The sequence below is a fragment of the Rutilus rutilus genome, assembly GCF_951802725.1.
Source record: "Rutilus rutilus genome assembly, chromosome: 1".
Classification (NCBI taxonomy): Eukaryota; Metazoa; Chordata; class Actinopteri; order Cypriniformes; family Leuciscidae; genus Rutilus; species Rutilus rutilus.
In genome coordinates this window covers 34,416,103-34,435,361 of record NC_140209.1, presented here as the reverse complement: position 1 = coordinate 34,435,361, position 19,259 = coordinate 34,416,103, and positions in this window count along the sequence as shown.

Below are 19,259 nucleotides of genomic sequence, written 5' to 3'. Positions count from 1 at the left end.
TATTCTGACACATTCAGCTCAGCTGATGCTCACAAATTCATGTAGGCTGATGTTGAACTTTATGACATACTCTGCACACACTCACACCCAAACTGTCTCTTCTAGTTACACTCAAAAATGAACATAATTTGCATTTCAGCTATGGGTGAGTGTAATTTGCGTCATAGAACAAAGCGTCAATGTTTCGTCGAGGTATGTTTACCACAGGCTTTATTTTACACATAAATTGAAAAACTCAATAAAAGTCTGAAGCTAAAAAAAAATAAAAGTCTGTACCCATCAAACGCTATGCAATTTTCAGTGCCATACCAGTTACTGCACTTCAGCAACTAGCATTAGCTCATCCAGACTGTAAATTGTGGGGGGAAAATCTGTGCAAAAGCCATGTAGTGTATTCCAGCCTTTATTTTGATCAGATTTTCTCTGGCATAAACTCTCCCAAGATTCACCTGGGAAAATAGTTCAGCTTCACTCTAGCTGTCTTAATAAGTTAACCAGTAAATAATGACCAAGATAATGTTTGACTCATGCGAATACTTCTTCAACCACTGGCACTGTCTTTTATGAACGTCTTTAAATTTCGCCTGTGGCCTATAGGGATTGTGGGAAAGGCAGCTATGCCAGTGCTTGCCAGAACACCGTTCAAGTGCGTCCCTGGTGGGTGGTCCTCCCTGCCCAGGGGGAAAACTCCTATTAATGACTGAATATGTGGCCTTTAATCAAATCCCCTTCCTGAGAGGATCCAATTAGGTGCAGGAGATCACTGCCTTCTGCAATCTAATAAACAGCATGCATCCTGCACTCTGGCATCACTGCAATGCTGTCCCATGTAGGCCACAAATATGGCAGGGCACACAAAGAGCTCCTTGTGTAGGGCCGAGAGGAATGCTCAACTTACTCTGTGTCTGTTTTCGGAGCTTGTTCTTATCTGATGCGGTGTGAGAAGAGGTTCAGGCCGTGCCATTGTTCCAGCTCTAAAACAGGCTGACACTGCAGGGCTGAAAGGGGACAGTTTGGCTCCAGGGATGAGTGCGCTCTGCTGCCTCACTGTACAGTGGTAGAGTATCACACACAGCCAGACTGATGGCAAGTCTCAAAACGCATGAGTAAACACTTGTAAAATACACTGCACTTATATACTGTATAATATAGATATTATACACTTCAGTTAAATGTTTTTTTTTAAATAAATTAATAATTTTATTCAGCAAGGATTCATTCAATTGACAGGTGACAGTAATTTATAATGTGACAAAAGATTAAAAGATTAAATAAATTTTGATGTTCTTTCTATTAATCAAAGAATCCTGAAATTAAACGTTTCACAGTTTTCACAAAAAACATAACTGTTTTCAACATTAATAATAAGAAATGTTTCCTAAGCAACAAATCAGCATATTAGAATGATTTCTGAATAATAAATAGAAAATTTTTAATATTATAAAATATTGTTACTGTATTTTTTATCAAATAAATGAAGCCTTGGTGAGGAAAACTCCTGACCCTAAATTTTTGAAAGGCAGCGGTAGTGTATGTATGCATGTATGTATAGTAGGGGAGAGCGGGGCACAAAGTAATACTTTTTGACTTTCTCAGTTTGTGTAAATCTACTTATGGTTCAGAGTATTTATTTTTTTCCCACATTAATTTCCCACATGTCTAGTACAATTATGTGGTTTTGTTTTCTTAATACAGTATATACTTTTTTCTTGATATACCCCGAAAGAATGGAAGTGAAATGTGACAACATGCCCCATAGGTGGGGTACATTGTAACATGTGTGGGGCACATTGTAACATGACGATATGACAGCTTAAAATGTTATCTGATCTAATTAAAAAAATATACAAGACAAACTAAAATATTTTCTAAATGAAATACAATTATTAACTTTTTCATATAAAAGAATGGCAATTTTTAATAATTAAATATAAACTCATTTTTGCGTTTTGACTACGAACACAGGAAAACACAGCTATACAACATAGTTCAAAACAAATAAATAATTAGTAATTTCTGAACATTGACTCTCAGTCTTTATTCACCTTTTTCTCATGTTTTCTCAATAGAATTAATAAAAGTATACACTATAATAGCATATTTCTAATAGGGGCACATTGTAACGCAGTGTGACAACATGCCCCGCCTGCAGAACTGGGATTTAAACCCGGCTAGTGTCTTCTGCTAGTTAGCGAAGCATTAAAGAACTATCTCAACTGCTAAATAACATATTGGAGATTAAAATAATATCAGATTTGTCTAATTTTAAATAAACACAAAAAATAGAGATGAAAAATTCACTTAAGTAAGAAATTAACTTTTGCTATGGTTTAATAAATGTCTATGGATATCTTCCAATTTGTTTTTTAATTTTGGCGCAATTTTTTCTCTATATAGTGTTGATATGGCAACTAGTAAATACACCAAGTTTCGTCATGCTAGCATGTGTGGAAGTATTTAAAACAAGTGTGTTACAACTAGCCCCGTGTTACGTTGTGCCCCGCGCTCCCCTACGCCTGTATGTTTTATACATGTACAATTATATATGTGTGTATGTACGTGTCAAATATATTTAGAAATGGTAAAAAAATATATATAAATAAAAAAAAGAATATATAAATACATGCTAAATTTGATATATATTTAATATAACTATAAAATAAAATATATATTTAATGAAGATGAACAAATATTTGTCTCTAATTGTATTTATAAAGATACAAAGAACTTGACTTTATAAAGTTCATCATCTAAAATGTAAGGGTAAGTTTGTACTAAAAATGAGAAAAACATTGTCAAAACTATCCCCGCTCACACGGATCCGACAAAACAACTAATAACGCTGTATTATTCATGCCAGGCCAGTAGTTGGCGATGTCACTTTGTAAAGAAACAATACTCCGCGCCTATAGACTGAACACGTTATACACATGCGCATGACATCACCGTTTCACAAATTCACATTTGATATGTATGTATGTCATGTAAATAAATGCCAAAACGCATAAAAAGTTTTCAGTTTTTTAGTAGAAAACTGTGTCGTGAAAATCATTTAACAGCATACAACATATCACCCCATCACAGGTGTCTTTAACTAGTTGAGTGACGTCACTCATCATGTGACATGCATGATACACATGACAAAAAACATTTACATGACTCTTAGATCTGTAGTGCCGCAAACCCAGAACCATGCAATCAGGGAGACAATAAAGACTGCAAAGTGCAAAAAATTTAACTGTAATATTAAGTAGTGGCCAACAAAGGGACACTTCGTTGTTGCAGCTACTAAAACTGTTAGCAGCTCAGAAGGTCCTGACATCGTTGCCTGCTCCAGAGGTTACAGTGCGGACAGAAGCAGAACTCAATTCTCGAGTAACGTTCTTGGCAGAGGTGGAACGCTCGATGAGCGGAGGGAAAAACAGAGACTCCCTTAATGATCCTCTCCTCTCCCTCATATGGGCCCCACCTCAGCTATGACTTCACTGTAGACTCTATCTTTTGGTGGAGCTTACAGAAAACACTCATATCTATAGATTCTGTGGGTGGTTGTCAGGATGTTGCCAAGGCGTTTTTTTTTTTTACTATTGCCAGAACCCATTTCTCAATACTTAGGTCGCAAAACTCTTCACAGTTCTCATTACCATCTTTCACATTGACAACTCAGGAAATTTCATTTTCAAAAGCAGTAAAACTATACCAAAACACTTCATCTCTCAGATAAACTCATTCTTCCATAACACTAGCAAAGGTTTTCATCCAATAAACACACTTGCTCACTCATAAAACAATGAGATAAAAGACACTAATAGCAGGTTGCACTATACTCAGTTTTCTTTTGTAAAAAATGTCTTTACAAAACAATAGACACTCTCTACTGTTTAGAATTCACTGCGGTATGTTACATGCTCCATGTTTGCCCCTTTTGTATGAGAAACTAACACCGCTACATCTAATTGCTTTGATAGTATATTTTAGATTTAGAATATATTTCAATATCATATTATGTAGAACATGATTGTTGAAAATTACTGTCTTATTATGACCGCCGCTAGCGTAGCTAGCGAAAGCGGTCATATAGGGATTGTCAAAGTTTTTTTTTTTTTTTTTTTTTTTGTCAATCTAAATGAATTTTCCGTCAACGATACCAGGGAGCCCCACTAGACTTTTACGGAAAAATTTCGTTTGGTCCCCGGGGGCCACTCCCCCCCCCGCGCTGGGCCCCCCCAAACCCAAAAAATGCAGTTTTTCCTAAATAACTACTTGAACCGTGGAACCGAGGATGAAGAAATTTGTATGGTATGTTGATCTTAAGGGCCCACATCAACCTAGCCCATAATCACTCATTTGTGATTTGCGCCCCTCCCATAAAAAATGAAAATGCAATATTATTCTGCTTTAATCGCCCCTATCTTCAGTGGAGATGTTCAGAACTGCACCATATTTCATGTGTATGATTAACTTGACATCCTCTGGGGGTATGCTAAGTTTCGTAGAATTTCATCCATGGGGGGGTATAAAATAAATTCATTTATGTGCACATTTAGTGACTGTACACTCATCGGCCTGTAGATGGTGCTGTTGAGCGAAGGGTTGCTGGTTTAGGATGATACTGTCACACACACACATGCAGGAATACAAACAAACGCAAGCATGCACACACACTGACATCCACACGCACAGACACACACCCATACACACACATACAAATCCACATGCACAGACACACACACACAAACACACATGCGCACACACAAACACACACACATACACACACACACACACAGACAGACATGCACATACTACTACTTTTTTTAGGTATATACATAAACACGCAATACAGCCAATCCACGTCATTTATTTTTGTGGAAAGCCAGTGCAGGCCTGAGTGGCGGTCATATTTTGTACCGCCATGCGGCACATCTAGTTCAATTGTGTATTATGTTTGACTAGCAGCACTAATGAACTTTACCTCAGGAAATATTGTTGCTGTCTGTCATGAAATACTATTGTGGCTAATACCAATACAGAGGAAGTAAAGGTCTGATTGGGCATTAGTCCAAATTCAAAAAGCTCTCAGTAATTCAGAGCTTCAACCCTCCTTTTATAAAAAAAAATGTCATGCACATGGACTGCAGCCAATTCTGCAAACTCATCACGAAATCAGTCTGGTTCCCAAAAAGAAGACAAGGTTTTGGACTAATCTCTACAGAGAGCGAACAGCGTACCGCTAACAAAACTCTTTTATGGACTGAGGGTTAGGCCATCTGCTAGTTTGTTTGTTCCTGAGGGACAAGCCGAGTGGATAATCCAGATGGGAGTATGATGCACATGCGTGTGTGTGTGTGTGTGTGTGTTATGCAGGTGAACTGTGATTAAGCAGCTGGGTTGTGTGTATTTGCTCATGAGATGTCATATAGTCTTGTTTGTCACAATTGTGTTTGTGTGAAAAGCTGTATGTGGGTTTACTTAGATATACTTGAATAAAATAGTCCACAGAAGTGATCCAAATCTGACAGGAACATCTGGAGATTTTTTTTTTTACTCAAAATTACTTGTAAATTTCACAATTCGTCACAAAGAAACGACAAGTAACACATTGAATTAAACGTGAAATTTTGAAGTAGAACGCGTACTCCAATAATATTTGTATTATTCACATCTATGAAAACTCCACACTATCTTACAGCACACACAATACTGTTCAAAAGTTTGAAGTTGGTTAAAAACATTTGTTTTTGAAAGAAGTCTCCTTTGCTCACCAAGGCTGCATTTATTACATCAAAAATACAGTAAAAACGATTTATTATATGTCATTTATTCCTGTAATATCAAAGCTGAATTTTCAGCATCATTACTCCAGTCTTCAGTGTCACATGATCCTTCAGAAATCATTCTAATATGATCTAAATCTCAAAAAACATTTCTGATATTAACAATGTTGTACAGGTGCTGCTTAATACTTTTGTGAAAACTGTAATTTTTCAGTTTTTTTTTTTTTTTTTTTATGAATAGCAAGTTCAAAAAAACAGCATTTATTTGAAATAGAAATCTACAATGTATTTTCATTTTCATTTCTGAAAAGTAAACCAGTTTAAGCTTTAGGGTTAATCTGTACTAATTATTTTGTGCTTTATATTTAAACAATGGAAGTCTATGTCCATAAGTACCTAGCTAAGTAAATGTGTGTGTAGGTGTGTGTGTGAGGGTTTGGGGTAGAGGCAGAGCCAAGCTCTACTGATATTGACAGCTCTCTTTGAACACACCCACCAAAATAACAAAAGAGATTAGCAGGACTTCAGTCTAGAAGAGGCCCATGCAAGGGATTCAGCACATACAGGCCACACAGCAGGAAGACAACCTGATCACAAAACAAACGTCTGACCAAACTGTCGAACTTCTGCAGGATTAAGTTAGAATAAGGCAAGATCTTAGGTGTGACCTGTCTTTGTACAACAGGTTGAAAATCAAACTACTATATTTGAAAAGTGCCTCTTTGAAAATATTGTAGAAATTTGATACAAGTTCCAGATTCACATGATGTTCTATGGAGCAATTCTAGCAGATTCTAACAGAAACCCCTATAGAGGATACTTAAAGGGACAGTTCACTTAAAATGGACTCATTTGCTCATCCTCATGTTGTTCTAAACCTGTATTATGTTATTTCTCTGCAAATTGTCCAATTGACCAATTTTCTATCCAATAAAGTTAATAAAGGACCAAAAAAAAAGAAAAAGACAAAAACTAGAAAATCACCCAAAAAGCTGTCCATATGACTCATATACATGTGTGTGTGTGATGGAGATCCAGTGTTGCTTCTCCAGCCCTCAAAATTGTGTCTTTACTGTTTTTTTTTTTTGTTGTTGTTTTTTGTATCATGCATGTAGTAATTGTTCATGTGGGTTTTCACTGTTTTATTTCCTGTTGTTAGAAGAGTGGGCCTAAACTCTAGGTATGTGCACACCCTGGGAGGTGGGGAAATGCTCATTTGTGACCCTGGAACACATAACCAGTCACAAGGGTCAATTTTTTGAAATTGAAAATTTACAAAATATCTTCATGGAACATAATCTTTACACTGTAAAAAATTTCTAACCCTCCCAAATCAAAAATTTCAAGTGACCGATAACATCTAAATTTTTCAATTGGCCCAAGTAAAATTCTGTAAATTTCAATTGGCCCAAGTGAAAATCTGTACATTTAATTTTATAATTTACAGAATTTTACTTGGGCCAATTGAAAAATTTAGATGTTATCGGTCACTTGAAATTTTTGATTTGGGAGGGTTAGAAATTTTTTACAGTGTACTTAATATCCTAATGATCTTTGGCATAAAATAAAATGGATAATTTTGACCCATACAATGTACAATTGCCACAAATATACCTGTGCGACTTATGACCAGGGCCACATTTTTACTAATTTAGGAAATATCAGTTGTGCAAATGACTATTTGTTTTTCTCTTGCATGTATGTTTTATTTATCGATTGTTTTTAAACTCTTTGTTATAACTATCATTGAGGGTACTTGCTGAAATGTATAGAGAGACAAGAGTTAGTTTTACAGAAAATAGTATGTTCCAATTAACTAAAGGCGGGAAAATTATGCATTTAAGGGTGATCAGAAGTGAGGCATGGGGAACAGAGTATGGATCTTAATGCTGCTTGAGTATGAGAATCTTCGGTCTCCAATAGTTAGTGAGAGAAGTTGGAGCTACCTTTGTTTTTAATTTTGCTCTTATCTGTTGTATGGACCTTTTACACTTCCTGGCCTTTAAAGCATTACATTTCTTTTGGAACAATCTTTAAACGGATGCCTGGTGTGATTCTCCTTGTGACCGCTCAGGTCCCTATCGCTATAGCTGCAAGTTCTGTGCAGGAAGTAAATATCTCTGAAATGATGAATTGCATCAGAAAGCGGCTATGAAATAAGTCTGACAATCCTTTTTACCAGAGATCAGTGCCCTCAATTATTTACTGACTCAAAGATTGTTAAGTGATTGTTTTTCACTCTTCACCAACTCAGCTTCCTGTCATGTTAATAACTAAATTCCTGAACTAACTAACTAACTAACTAACTAACTAACTAACTAACTAACTAACTAACTAAATAAATAAATAAATAAATAAATGAAAATCTTATTTTGATGGTCATTAAAAGAATAAAGTGGAGTGAGCTCTCCACGGTAACACTACATTACAATACACATTTTTTTAAAATAAATAAATGAATTAATTACATAGCCCTACTTTAAGTCTCATTTGTATAAATATGTAAAATATATATATAATACCTTTATACTACAAAAGCATATAATCCAAACAGGCCTAAATACTGAAACTTTTAATCAGCAAGGATACATTAAATTGATCGAACTCTCCCATATCACAGATCCTGTCTCTAATTGACAGTCCTTTCCAATAAAGGCAAAAGTGCCCAAAAATATAACTTAACCTTTAACCATTCAATGTGCACCACAGGATACATCATTTATCCTTAATTTTTCAGGAAGGTCCCATTGAGATAAAAATAAATCTCTTCTTCCATGGAGTCCTGGGAGTACACACTATTTAATATCTTGTAGGAGGCATGATAAATAATTGTTTATCCAATTCTGTTATCAGCATCATAGCTGAGTTTGTTTGGAGAATGTGGGTCACATGACTTGGTTCAAATTTGCTGTGCTTGAACTAAAGCCAACACGTCCATGCTATGGTTTTAGACATTCTGACTTTGTGGAAAGTAGGCATAATCTTATTTTTCCTCAGCCAAAAAATGTTTTAACAAAAAGCAAAACACTATAACGCTAATATTAACTGTGAACTTTGTTTTAAGATGTTGAAAAAGAAAATTAAGTAATTTAGTGCTCATTCTGTTATTTACCGCAGTTTGAAAAGTCTGTATCACCTGAGACACGTTGTCAGATTAGAGTAAGAAAAAAGGATTATCCACAGTATTGACAATGAATGGTGTCTCAAGCTAAACTGGCCCCCTGTACAGGTTATTGCAGTAGAAATCTTGTTTCATGGCCGGGGGATCCTTAGAGAAGATCCTTATAGGCCCTCCTGGCCTCGGGGTCCTCTGTACACAGTCCCCCTTCTCAATCAATGCATTATGAGTTAAAATATTGTGCAAATGTTAATATCCACATGTAAAACTGATAATATTACGCTTAGTTAACAACATTTTTGTAATTTAACTTGATATTTTCTTAGGGTTTTATACAGCTCATTTCATGGTATAACAGGGGTGTGCAGTCCTGCTGCTGGAGGGCTACCATCCTGCAGAGTTTAGCTCCAACCCTGATCAAACACACCTGAAAAATCTAACCAAACCAATTTTTTTTATTGAAAATAAATACCTCTCCGATCTGATATATGATGGGAAAAGGGAGTGGAGTGAGTTTGGCAAAAGGCGTATTCGAACAGGAGTCGATTGAGCCAAAACTTTCTGCCGTGAGCCTCACCCCTACACTTTTGCTACTGTTGATAATCTAGCGTCTTCCGTAATTTTGTCTGGCCCAACCAGACGTCAGTGGGCGGAGTTAGTGTAAATAGCCTCTGCCAACAAGGCAGGCAATTTGCACTCAGTGTAGATAGACACTCCGGTTTTTTTTCATACCCTTATAGGGCAACGTATACATATCCTGGGAGATACATCTCACAAAATCCAAACTATATGAAATATTTAAAATAATTCCTTTAGATATGTTTTACTTAAGTCCAGATGATATAAAAAGTGACATGAATTGATTTTTTTTTTTTTTTTTTTACTATTGCATATTTAAGATTTAATTGAATAAAAGTGACATAAATTACATCTACAAAAATATTAAGCGGCACAAATGTTTTCAACGTTGATAATAATAATAAATGTTTCTTGAGCAAAAATGATTTCTGAAGGATCATGTGACACTGAAGACTGGAGTAATGATGCTGAAAATTCAGCTTTACATCACAGGAATGAATTAAATTTGATCAAATATATTACAATATAAAACTTCTTTTAAATGGCAATATTATTTCACAATATGACTATTTTTACTGTATTTTTGTTCAAATAAATGCAGCCTTCGCGAGCATAAGAGACTGTTTCCTGATCCTAATCTTTTGTAAGGTACTGTATGCTGTGAAAGCAATTAGCAATTTTTAACAACACGTGAATATAAGGTCCAGAATACTTTCTTAAATATCTTGTTGTTGTTTTTTTTGGGCTGCTCACTTTAATCTTTAAACTCCAACAAAAAAAACTTTCTCACTTTTTTAAATATCTGTTGAAGAATGCCATCTGACAACAGAGTTTAGTTATACAAAAAGTACAGGTCAATCCAAAAAAGTCAGAGCGGCCTTGAGCAAGCAACAGAGCGGATGCCAGAAGACAGCCACTGAATTTATGATGAGGCATTTTCCTCCAGTTCTGCCTGGATTCTTCAAAGCAGCAGCTTCCAAACAGAGAGCGCCTTGTGTTCTGATGTGTACCTGGTTTATGCAGAACCACAGAAAACCCTGATCGCGGCACCAAAAAATATTTATGGCCACAGTATCTTCAAAGTCTCACTGTTCCTCCTTTTTTCAAACTCAGATTCATGTGTAAGTACTTAAAATAATGTATTATTTATATCCATATATATTTGCAGAAAAACAAAAATTCAACATCCAAAACCAGACGAGGCTGTATCAAAGGTGACTTGTTTGCAGTTTTTCCAGCATGTCTACTTCCTCTGAGTTTTGCATTGACCCACATCACACTAATGGCTTTGAGCTAGACTATGTAAACACATTTTGTATAGCCAAACATGATATGTGAGAAGACTGAAGCATGTGAAAGTTCCCCTGCTTTCGGGTACCATGATAATGGGTAATAAAATGTTGGTTATTTCACTGCACTCTTTTTGGTGCACCGCAATCTGCAAGCAAGTTAATACAGAAGCAAGTCCCACATAAAAATAAAAATAAACCACTGATGCGTTAGATCTGGTGAGACGCAGGGAAAATTGAGGGCAGTAATGATGGCAATCTGTGTATAAATAAAGTATGGTAAACGATAGGGAAATTCAACAATCTATGTGACGCATGCGTTTCTATAATAAAGCGAAAACGAATCTAGGAAATTAAGGACAGAGGTTATTCTTGGGAAGTCCGACTGTAACTGGTACTTAGGAAAAATGTGTTGCGTTGACATTTCAGAGAGCAACACCTTTGAATGGATGGCCAGGTGGCGTGTGGTCTGGAAGCGTTTTTGTGGGCAGACATGAAAAACAATGCGTGTCAGAGACACGTAATACAGTCTTATCTGATAGATGCTGTGGGTGGAATATTAAGATAAACATTACGCCTTAAAAATCTGTTTAGACGGTGTACAGCACACAGATGCTCAAACGCCTGTGTGCCGTGCTGGAGCCAAAGGTTGCCTTCAGTGCGGTTTGGGCCAGTGAGCAGAACAGTGTTAGTGTTATCTGATCGAGGGGCCCCAGGCCAGCTCGGGGCCGGTTTAGCTTGTGGAGCCGGGCGGGAAGGAGGGGTTCAATTTCTGCTCCATTAAGATTGCATGCAGGAGGCCCTATGCCACTCCGCAGTGAGGGGGCTTCACTTCCAAACAGCTTTTAAGAGCCTTTCATCTCGGATCACCCAGTGCAACACAAACACGCATGAGACTCGGATACCCAAGTACACTTAGACGGCGGTTCAGATCAATGGCAAACTAAAACAATGACAATCTATAATATCTTTATACTGGATGCAGACTAAAGGTATGATAGCAGCAGGAGTGAACACAAATGGGGCAGTGTCACAAAGGAAAGTGATTCAGTCTGGTGGGAGTTCGGGGGAAAAGGGGTGAGAGCAAAGTTACCGATGTCTTTTATACCATGCCAGGGTGGCTCTTCCATTACCGGTGGATGAGTTCAGGCCTAACAGAGACATGCATTTAAAGCTAATGGCGGCTAAAACTGGATATGTACAGTGGTAGGGCTTGGAAATGAAATCCATTTCTACTTAAAGCCAGAACACAAGCACTCTGAAGCCTAAAGTCTTTTGGGGTTATGCAATGAACCTTCTCAGGCAAAAGAACAAAGGAGCATGCGAATGTTTTCACAGTGTTGGTTCACTTCAGCCCTAAGCACCCCGTGACATCATAATACCACTGATCTGTCTGTGAACACACTCCAGAGAATGAGCAAATGCACAGCAGAGACCATAACCAGTAAATTTATGTTCCCTTTACAGCCGACACAGCCAGTTGCACATGACTGGTGCACCACTCCTTTCCTCCATATGGGAACCTAACAGCTAAATGAAACAACATTTATACATGCAGAATTGTGCTTTTATCCCATACAAATAGGAACTGGTGGTACCATGGTATAGTGATTGTAGGAAATGATAATATCATGGTGCAATGGTATTGAATATTGAATCAAGTTATATAAAAAATATATATGATATCCTTTTAGCATGTTTAAAGATCAAGCAAAACATGGTAATACCATGGTAGTAGGGCAGCACAATATATCAAAATGATTGAAATATTGCAAAAAATTTGATATCACGATATGCATATTGCAATGGCTTGCGATAATGACATGATTTTAATACTCCAAAAGACTACAGACAGCAGAGAACAGACTGGACACATGACTGTTACATACGTGTGACATGCTTAATGTTATGTAATGCAATTATTGAAGTACTCACGCGCACATGAACGCGCCTCCCTGACAGCACTTGATCCCAAATCCAGTTCTCTTCAGCAGCTTAAATGGCCAAATACACACAATTTTATGTCAAATTGCCCATCTAAGTGAGATAATGCCCATCTAATTCACATAAACACAGTCAGTTATGTCTTAAGTAGAGTAAACAGTTGAGAAAGAAAGTGCGTGTGTAACAGTATATTGGATTGGAAGTGACAGCAGTCTGATATACCTGCTTCTGTCCGTAAAATGTTAATCAAACAAAAGACTCTCACTGCTCTTGGCTGATGAGGTCCCACACTTTTCAGATTGTTGCTTCCCCTGGTTGATATCACGCTCCATAAAAAGTTCCTGATATTCCTGTATTCCATGTTTAGGTAAAAATAAGCTGTGAGGACTACGCTTTGAGTTTTTTTCTTTTTCTCTCCCTGACTATATTTGCCCTCTTGTTGCTCATGTTTTTAGATTTCAAAGTATCATGATTTCAGAGGCCGCTGAGAAAATCAATATGGAGTACCTGTTACTCCTGTTAAGAGTCCCCTTTCTCACAGCAACCAACCAAGCCTCCAATTTACCAAGATAAATCACCACAAGCACACTGAAAGTAAATGGCTCTCTAGTCAAAGCTCATGGATCGAATTCACTTAACTTCACTAGTTTTTTTTTCTTTCTTTTTTTACAGGCTGCGCCCAGGCAGCCAAAGGCATTGACTGTTTCAGTGTCTCATATGCCTTACCAAGGAGTCTTTGTTTGAGGAAAAAAGACCTTCAAGGCTGTTTTCAAGGTACCAACTATGATGTGCAAAGTTCCTTTTTTCCGTGCAACAATTCTGCAATGGTTTCTTCAGAAGGATGTGGTTAGTTTACCCAAAAATGAGAATTGTATTTAGACTTTTATTCACATATAAACATTGATCAGAGAACATAAACAAAAGCTTAAACCAAACCATCTTGACACGCTATAACACACCTCATTAGTTCTTGCGAAAGCTCAAACGTGCTGCGTAACACGAGAATGAACCTCATTGGTTCTTGCAGAAGCTCAAACGTGCTGCGTAACACGAGAATGAACCTCATTGGTTCTTGCTGAAGCTCAAACGTGTTGCGTAACACGAGAATGAACCTCATTGGTTCTTGCAGAAGCTCAAACGTGCTGCGTAACACGAGAATGAACCTCATTGGTTCTTGCAGAAGCTCAAACGTGCTGCGTAACACGAGAATGAACCTCATTGGTTCTTGCAGAAGCTCAAACGTGCTGCGTAACACGAGAATGAACCTCATTGGTTCTTGCAGAAGCTCAAACGTGCTGCGTAATACGAGAATGAACCTCATTGGTTCTTGCAGAAGCTCAAACGTGCTGCGTAACACGAGAATTAACCTCGTTGGTTCTTGCAGAGGCTCCATACATCGGTAGACTATTGACAATAGACAATGGACGTTTTTTGCACGTGAAATTTTGCCAAAATCTTCCTGATGTGTATCTAAAGATTATCAGAAAAAGCAGAGTCATGCGACTCATTCGCAGTTCCCAGATATGGCGCTATATCTGTTTACAGTACATTTTGACGTGTGATATCAATGCCCACAAGCCATCAACAAAACAAACAATAGACACGTTCAGTGCGTACAGTTTCCTGAGGTGAGCCTACCATCACAGGACAGTCTTGTGAGGAGTTAATCGGCATGATCATGCATTTAGAAAATCACTGCTCTGCTTGGCTTTAGCGCGCCTGCACTTCTATCAGCTGACTGAACTGAGCTCAGACAGTGTCCTATATCTAGATGCACTGAAAACATTTCAGAAAGCCACAACAGATTATAAACAGTAATTGTTTGAAATTTGAAGCTTATAACTTTTATTTTCTCCAGCTCTATGCACATTATAGATACAAACACAAGCGCACACACCCTTTGGCAAACTCTTCTGTGGATAGCGGGCCACAGGGAGTGGGCCGCATGCCAGAGTAACCGCACAATACTAAATATCTTTAATGAGACCCAGACCAGAGCACAACACACCAGAATATAGGCCTAGCTATATGCAATAACAGCTGAGCAGGCATTAAAAAAAAAAAAAAAATGTTTTTTAAATATTGTACACTATAGAATTCTGATTCTTTGGTTCAAACATAACATTGCAAGTTACATGCAGACATAATCTATTGTCTGATATATAGCATATCTATCATTAGGCTTACCATTGCGACTTTGGTAACCAAGGTAACAACATGGATTTTTGTATTACTTTTTTAATGAAAAAAAAAATAAAGGAATTGCAAGTACGAGACAGAAATGACATATACCAAAATAAAGGGCTGTTCACACCAACACGAATATTGGGTATGAAAATTCTGTATGATTTTCAAATTTGATTTGTCTGTTCCCAGCAAGCAATTTTGCGTTTAATTGCCGCCTAAACACAGCCCTGACATGGCAAAATTTGTCCTGTCAGTGAAAATTTAACAGACGTCTAACCATAGCCCAAGAACACAGGCTATGCATAGAACATGTCAAAGAAATGAAATCAAACACCTTGTAATCACTGTTGACTTTGCTTACATAATGGAATATCATACATCTCGCAAATTATTTTAACAAAAATGACATGTAACCAAATTCAAGCTTATTTTGGCTAGAAGTGGGTTACTCATAGCCGGACTATATCGGGTCTGTAGTTAACTGAGAAGGTGAAATGACTGCTATTGCTTGCTGGGTTCAGATCAATGTGTAAAAAATGGCAGACAGGCTGAATGAAAATGTGAATTCACTCTCTGACAGTAGGTGGTGCTTTTAGAAAAGCAGAAATACCATAGTTGCCCTGGTACTCAAAGCACTGTGCAACTTTTCAGCTGTTCACTGTCACTTATCAAAATGGTTTGTTCTTGAGCGCCGCTAAAGCCGGGTTCAAACTGTGCGATTTTGGCCACGATTTGGCCGTCTTTGATCGCTAGTTTGACATGTTAACCGACAGCCGATTAATGACCGTTGCAATCTAATTTGAGCTCCTTTACCTGAAAGATTTCACGGACAGTCCTGCAGTGTGACCTCTGCTATGACGACCGTCAAATTGTCTTTGTTTTTCAAGACGCCATGACAAAAAATGAACGTTTGGTGTATCTTTGTAGGCACCATTTCAATCCCGCGTGTAATACACCTCACTGTCACTGATTGATTATGTAAAACTCCAGATGAGTTTTCTTGCGTTCGTCCATTTGTAATGAGTCTGACATTAATGACAACTGAGATCTTGCAGTGTGATATGGCTTACAGCGAGGATCATGTACGCACATTCTGACAAGGAAAAACTGGTCTAAAAAAGGACTATTATAAATTGCACAGTGTGCACCCGGCTTAGGTCATTAGGTGCGTTCGACTTAAAGTGGCGCTGCGCAGACCGATCGGTGTATTACATCAAAGTACCGCGAGAACGATTAGAGGGCAGACAGCTCCGTATGTTTTTGAATCGCTCTTGCGTTACTTTGATGCCATACACCAATTGGTCTGTGCAGCGCTGCTTCAAGTCGTTTTATGTATCAGCAGTCGCAAATCTAGCATTATTCGCTAGCATTATTCGCAGTGTGATGGAAAAGAGATACGTAACACCTCTCCATAAAAATTATGTCGCATCGGCAGCATGCAAATGTTCACATCTGTCTGAACAGACGCATTAACTCTCATTCGAATTACAATGTTTATCGCACCAAATTTTCCCACCGAACTTCCCTCTTGGTGTGAACAGACCTTATACCATATAAAAGGGTGCGACACTAGTACATCAAACTATTAACTGTCTTTCACGAAATTACTGGAATTACTCAACCAAGGCTGCCTTAAATAATACCATGAATCATGATTTATTTTCTGTTGGAGGGACTCAGTTTCCAGGAGCTGATGGAAGCATGACATGACATTAGTTCTCACCCTCTGATGGTGCCAGAACAAGGGTTGCTTGTTCAGCCATGCTAACACCCGCAACGATCATACTCCAATATATGTTTTTAGTTTCAATTTGGACACTATAATTGTAAGAACAAAGTAGTATGTAACACTTGTCACATCACCGCAGAGCTCAGATTGCGAGTGACATTCTAAATTCCGCACATCCACTCAGACCTCTTTGATTTGGGGGTTTGGTTGCGTCATGAATTAATTAACAAACATGCCACAAACAGATGCCCCCTCGTCTTGGATGGCCTGGTGCGCAATCCAGAACATCTGCTTCCAGGGATTTCATTAGAGCTCCATTTCTCTGCAGGGAGAGCACCACCAAGGGTACTTCAGGGAGAGTCAGATTTCCTCAAAAGGCTTGGCTTGGGGTGGGGTTAGAAGAGGAGAACAGGACGTTATGAAACATGGAGACACACAGCTGTTTCTGGACAGTATCCCACTGTCGTGTCACGGCAACCCGCTAATCCCCTTACATACTTGCCGCCCAGGCCAGACGGAACCCATCCGTGGCGCTGCTACATCTGGTGGAACCAAACAGCAGAATAATTTTGGCTGACGCTGCGAGAGGCACGGGTCAGGGGCCCAGACGCGGGTCTGACGGCCGCCTCTGTCTCGCTGCAGGGAGAAAGGGGGGAGGAGCGGAGGTGTGATGAGAAGATCAGTTCAACCCCGGTGGGGGAAATTAAACAATGGCCTCATGTGATGAATTCAACCGTCCCTTTACTGTAGTGGCGACACGCCTCACAGGAGCTCATGCACACTAATGAGATTACTCTTGCTGAGGGACCTAGTGTCTTTCCCAGGTGCATGCTGCTTTATTAGTGCACGAGTGGGCCATGGTCTCATTTTTGGCACTCTTGGAGTTATGCGCTCAGGAAAGATTAAAATTTGAACGTGCACGCAAACCTCGCTTTGAGACAGCTGCATGCAATCAGCAGCTCCGCGGAGCATGATATGAATAACAAATCATTTAATATCCAAGGACACATGGATTCAGTGAAAATCTCCATTCTATTCCAGGAAGTTGATTTTTTAGTACCTGCATTCATACCACGCATACCAGACACGCATATGCAAGACAAACACACATCCTTGGTTTTACTGATCTCTCTTTCTCACTTATGTTGATCTCTCTCACCCTTTCTTTTTACATGCGCATAAAACATATGGCAGCTATTTGCATCAAGTTCAGAGACGTTCTTCCACTCCCGCTTTATATTTGCTTTGGAGAATCTCCACAGTGCTGCCTTCTTGTTCTCTGTATTTTTATAACAATGCTGGGAGTTTTAGACCTGAATTCTGAGCATGAATTCAGCATGAAGTGTGTACACATATCAAACCACTTATGTGTACATTTATGCATTAGGTAGATGCTTTTACCATACAGTACATTCAAGCTGCACACAGTACGTTGAAGTGCAAAAACACCCTCACTTTCAAAACTAATGCATTTATATAGAAGCACAATGAGTTGATAATGTGAAGATGCAGGTATGCAGTTGTTCTGTGAACTCAGATTTTAGATAATTGCATTAAGCCGTTTTAAGGCTGACATTCGCTGTGTAATTGAATGTTAATCAAATGTTCAGCTGGAAGGATTTCAGCTGTGTCAGATGAAACAGGACTGGATCTCCCTGGTCTTTTAATATGTCTCAGTCGAACACTGACCTTTTAATCAGGACATGTGGTTATGGTCACCCTGGCAACTGTATTTCTGTTATATTCTATTCAGTTTGAAGACCTTTTATCTCAGAGGAAACAGGAAATATTACTAATATAATGCTTTGAAGGACATTTCTCTTAAAGGTGACAAGTGTATTTTTGCAATTCCATTTGGTGGGCCAAAATGAATGATTTTTCCACTTCCTTATGCTTGAGCTTGCATAGCTAGCAGGGTCTGTACGCCATTCAGTCTCATATTTAGAATGCCTTTTCATATTCAGCATTTGCGTTTGCTCAAGCCCCTGCCCCTTTTGTCTCAAAATATATTGTGCCCCTCTCTGATTAATGTAAATAATACATAATCCTTTGCAGCACTACAGCAGTTCGCCGCGAGTCTTCAAACTACACGAGCAGCAGGTAACGTTAAGCTAATACGGAAAAGTTACATTCATCCAACCATGCTATTGTAAAAGTTGTGGCAGCATGTGAGTTATGCTTAACTATAATAAAAATATAACTCGATGTCAGCCGCATTCTGAGTCTGACAATGTCATTCGTTTTTATTCAAGGCCATAGCAAGTGTTATTAGCTTGGGGAAATACATCTAGTGAATTGAAATCTTAAAGGTATAGCGGAGGATCTTTCCGAATTTTAGATAAGACCCGCCCTCTCCACTTTTTGAATAAGTATGATTGATTCACCAGAATGATTGACAATTAGGAGGACCAATAGTATAGGTCAGGGGTTTTCAAACTTTTTGTGTGTGTGGACCACTATTTTGTAATCAAGAATTTTCGCGGACCACCTCATAATACACACAATAAAATATGTCTACACAGAGTCCTACCTGAATTAATCTGCACCTCTAAATAGGCTTACTAGCTCTAAAACTATCATTGGTCATCACATCAGTACAACAGGCTTGTTAAAAGAAAGTTTACTGCACACAACGGCTG